This window comes from Taeniopygia guttata, chromosome 37, assembly GCF_048771995.1.
Source record: "Taeniopygia guttata chromosome 37, bTaeGut7.mat, whole genome shotgun sequence".
In the NCBI taxonomy this organism is placed as follows: Eukaryota; Metazoa; Chordata; class Aves; order Passeriformes; family Estrildidae; genus Taeniopygia; species Taeniopygia guttata.
Genome location: NC_133062.1, coordinates 5,383,238 through 5,388,237, shown reverse-complemented (window position 1 = coordinate 5,388,237; position 5,000 = coordinate 5,383,238).

Below are 5,000 nucleotides of genomic sequence, written 5' to 3'. Positions count from 1 at the left end.
ACCGGCAAAACCTCGCCTGCTTTCGAAGGACAACCTGGAAGGCTCGCGGGGCCACGCGGCCGTCACACAGCTGGGCACGGTCCAGACGCCCTTCCCCGGCAGCGGGAGGGGCGACGCCTCGCCTGCGACGGGAAGCGAATCGAAGAAGAGACCGCCCGGCCCGAACACCGGACCCCGGCCGGGAGCTTCCCCATGACAGAGAAGCCCCGGCAGAAAGCCCGGCCGGCCGGGGGCCCTCTCCGACGCCACCCGAGAAGCCTCATCGATCGGGGCGGACGCGGCTGCAGAAGGGCGGAGGAGGCAGCGAAGCGGGGAGGCGAGAGCCCAGCAGCCGCAGAACCGCCCCCGGCCGAAAGTGCGGAACGCACCAACGGCCACGGCAGAGCCCAGCGCGCACGACCCGCCGACGGGTCGTGGCGGGGAGGGGGGGGCTCCGCGCGCGTGCGAGCGGGGACACGCGTGTCCCCGACCGATCCCTCTCTCGCGGATCGGTCCCGGCCGGGGAGATCGGGGGGGTGCCGCCACCCACCCGCGGACAACGGTTCTCTTGGCCGGGCGACGGGAGGACGGGACCGCCGGGCCGGGGGAGGGGTGGGCTTCACCCTTCCCGGCCGGGGAACCGCGTCCGAGCGTGCGAGGAAACGGTGCCGCCACCGGCTCTCGCCCGGCCTCGCGGCGCGGGCTTCGGTCTCCCTCTGTGTCTCTCGCCTTCGGAAAAGCCGGGGTAGGTCACCGATTAAGAGGAAAAAAAAAAAAAAAAAAAAAGGCACATGGGCGCGCGGACACCACAAGGACCCGTGCTAGCCACGGGGGCCGTGGGCCCGGGGCGGGGGGCGAGGCGCACGCGGCCTCTCTCGCTGCCCTCCCCGCTTCGGAACCCGCCGGCATCGGCTCGGCTCGGGGCTCGCTCAGCCCCCCACTTCTTTGCCACACAACCTCGGCTTTCGTGGGCCCGCACGCTTCTCCGTGCCGCGGCTTAGGGCCGCAAGAGGAAAAGGCCATCGGAGGCCGGGCGGGCGGGGCGCCCCCACAGCACCCGCGCGCACGCCTTCAAAAAGAGCAACGGACCCGGGGGGGGCCGGGCAAGCCAGCCCCACCCCGGCAGAAGCGGGCTCGGTCGCCACGACCGAGGAAGGGCGAGGCGCCGCCGCCTACGCCCGCGACCTTCCGGGAGTGCTCTCTGCCGGGGCTCCGGTCCGTGCTGGTGGGAAAAAAAGGCTGCCCGCCGCGAGGCGGGTCCCCAGCTTAAGGCCGAGGAAGGGGGACGACTTCAACAAGAGGCGCCGCTGGCACGGGGTGCCGCCACCCCGGCGCCACGGCTGGATCGGGCGACCGCCGTCACCGAGCCCCCCCCCTGTCTCCGGCCACACGGCGAAGGCCGGGGCCAGGCCGCGGGTGCCCCGCCGCTGCCCTTCCGACACGGACACGCTGGCAAACGAGGTCGGGAGCGGGGGAACCGGGCACCGCCACCGCGGCGGGCCGACCGGGCCTTGCTCGGGGTTTGGGGGCTCTCGGGCAAGGGCCGGGGAAAAACCCCGGCCGCGTCGACCCCCGGCTGCCGGCCACCGGGCGACCAAGACCGGCAGCCGAAAATAAACACCCGCGCCCGGCGGGCCCCGGCTTAAGGCCAGGCAGAAAAGGGACGAGGCGCCGCCGCACCTCGCCCCGCCAGCCCATCGTGTCCCAGGGGGGCCGCCCCCCCTTGCAAACCGGGCCGGCGGCGGCCGACCGGAGCGGAACGCCACACTCGAGCCCGCCCGCGGCGGGGGCTGTCTCTCTCTGCAACCTTCGCTGCGCTCAGCAAGCGGCTTCTCGACACGCTCTTTCGGCCTTTCGCTTCGTCTCTCTCGCGGCCCTCGCTCTGGCTTTCTCGGCCTCGTCATTTCTCGCTGGCCTCTCGGGTCGGATATTCCTCGAAACTGCCCTGGGGGGGGGGGCAGGACGGGGCACCGGGACCAAGCCCCCGCGGCTCACCCGGTGCAGGCGGCACTCGCTTCGCCCCGACGACCGCGCGCGACGCGGCCGCCCTATCCTCCGCCTCGGACACAGGCGCCCTCGTGGAACCTGCGGGGATGCGGCCCGTCACCTCGCTCCCAATATACGTACAGACGAGTCCAAGGCCGCCGGCGCCTCCAAGGGGACCGCTGGCGCTCGACCGGGAAGCTGCGCCACCGCAGGCCGCCCTCTACGTCGACGTAGCCGGAGGCGGCTGGAAACAGCGACCCCTTGGCGAACTTCCGGCGCCGGCCGGGACAACAGGTCTACCCGGCAGTTCGGACAGCAGGTCTACCCGGCAGTTCGGACAACAGGTCTACCCGGCAGTTCGGACACCAGGTCTACCCCGGAGTCCGGACACCAGGTCTACCCCGGAACACGGGTCTACCCCGAGATTCGGACAACGGGTCTACCCCGCGGTTCGGACAGCAGGTCTACCCCGTATTTCGGACAGCAGGTCTACCCCGAGATTCGGACAACAGGTCTACCCGATAGCAGGGACAACAGGTCTACCCCGCAGTTCGGACAACAGGTCTACCCCGCAGTCCGGACAAGAGGTCTACCCCGGAGTTTGGACAGCAGGTCTACCCCCGATTTCGGACAGCAGGTCTACCCCGGATTTCGGACAGCAGGTCTACCCCGCAGTCCGGACAACAGGTCTACCCCGTAGTTCGGACACCAGGTCTACCCCGCGGTTCGGACAAGAGGTCTACCCCGGAGTTTGGACAGCAGGTCTACCCCCGATTTCGGACAGCAGGTCTACCCCGGATTTCGGACAGCAGGTCTACCCCGCGGTTCGGACAAGAGGTCTACCCCGAGATTCGGAACACAGGTCTACCCGCCAGCTAGGACAAGAGGTCTACCCCGGCGTTCGGACAACAGGTCTACCCGGCAGTTCGGACAGCAGGTCTACCCCGGAGTTCGGACACCAGGTCTACCCCGAGATTCGGACAAGAGGTCTACCCCGGAGTATGGACAGCAGGTCTACCCCGGAGGCCGGACAGCAGGTCTACCCCGCAGTCCGGACAACAGGTCTACCCCGAGATTCGGACAAGAGGTCTACCCGCCAGCAGGGACAGCAGGTCTACCCCGGAGTCCGGACAGCAGGTCTACCCCGGAGGCCGGACAGCAGGTCTACCCCGCAGTCCGGACAACGGGTCTACCACGGATCCCGGACCAAAGGTCTACCCCGGCGCCCGGACCAAAAGGTCTAAGGTGGCGCACGGGCAACGGGTCCAGCCCGGCGACCGGAGAAAACGGTCTACCCCGGCGCCCGGGCAAATGGTCTTCCCCGGCGCCCGGAGAAGAGGTCTACCCCGGCGCCCGGAGAAAAAGGTCTACCCCCGCGCCCGGAGAAGAGCCCTAGCCCGGGTGCCGGACAACAGGTCTAGCCCGGGTCCCTGGAAACAGGCCTAGCCCGGCGCCCGGAGAAAAAGGTCTAGCCCGGCGCCCAGACCGAAGGTCTAGCCCGGCGCCCGGAGAAGAGCTCTAGCCCGGGTGCCGGACGACAGGTCTACCCCGGGTCCCTGGAAACAGGTCTAGCCCGGAGTTCGGACAAAAGGTCTACCCCGGAGGCCGGACAAAAGGTCTAAGCTGGCGCCGTTCGGACAACAGGTCAACCTCGGGGCCGGGAACACAGGTCTGCCCCCGGCGCCCGGAACACGAGGTCTGCCCCCGGGGCCACGGGGCCACAGCATCCCAGCGGGGCCAGCGTGCAAGGGAAGCGCGGCGGCGGCGGCCCCCGATGCGACTCGGGCGGTCGCTTCTGGGCCGTTCCTGGGCTGCTTCTTTCACGGTCCGCAGAGCCCTTCGGCCCTCGGCAGGGGTCTGGGGGGGGCCGCGGGGGGCTCGGCGTCGAGGTGCCCGGCGCCAGCACGGAGGCGCCGGCCCACGGCCCTCGCTCACAGAGAGAAAGAGAGAGAGGTACAGAGAGAGAGGGAGAGAGACAGGGACACGCACGCCCGCTCCGCACACTCACAATCCGACGCCACCCCCTCAGAGCACCCCCCCGCCCCCAACCCCGTCCCGCCGCTCCTGCACGCACTCTGGCGTGGCCTCTCTCCCCGTCCCTGCCCCCTGCCCCTGCCCTGTCTGCGGCAGCCGCCCGCCCATCGACGGTTGGGGGCGCCCCGCCCTGCCCCGTCAGACTCCCCGGCGCCGCCCGCAGCCTTTACCCTCAAGTCCCCCGCCCGCTCTCTGCTCGGCCGCTTGGCACGTCTGCAGCGGCGGCAGGGCCGGGAGCCGGCCCACATCGAGGCAGGCGGGGCCTTCGGCCGGCAGGGCCAGAGCCCGCGGCAGAGGCGGCAGCCCCTTTTCCGAGAAGCCTTCTCTTCGGCTCTCGCCCGGCCTTCCTGCTTTGACGGCCTACCTTCCTTGGCGCTCCGGCCCGGCCCGGCCCGGCCCCGTCCCAGCCCGGGGCAGGACGGCCGAAGGAAGCGAGGGACGCAGAAAGGGAGGCAGGAGCCGGGCTGCCGTGGCTTTGGGCACAAAGGAGGAGGCGGGAGCGCCGCCGGCTCCTACCGGCCGGCTCCTTCCCTCTCTAGCCCGGCGCCCGGCGGCCAGAGGGTCGGTCGTGCGCGGGACAACAGGTCTACCCGGGCTCCAGAGGAACAGGTCTGCCCCGCCGGCCGGGCAGCCGGAGGCCGGGGCCGGAGGAGGACGACAGGGCCTAGCCCGCGGCTTGGCTGCAACAGGTCTACCCCGGGCGGCGGCGGCGGGACGCCGGGTCTTCCCCGCGGCTTGGCTGCAACAGGTCTACCCCGGGCGGCGGCGGGACGCCGGGTCTCTACCTCGGGTGCAGGACGCCGGGTCTTCCCCGGGGCTTGGCTGCAACAGGTCTACCCCGGGCGGCGGCGGCGGGACGCCGGGTCTAGCCCGCGGCTTGGCTGCAACAGGTCTACCCCGGGCGGCGGCGGCGGGACGCCGGGTCTAGCCCGCGGCTTGGCTGCAACAGGTCTACCCCGGGCGGCGGCGGGACGCCGGGTCTTCCCCGCGGCTTGGGTGCA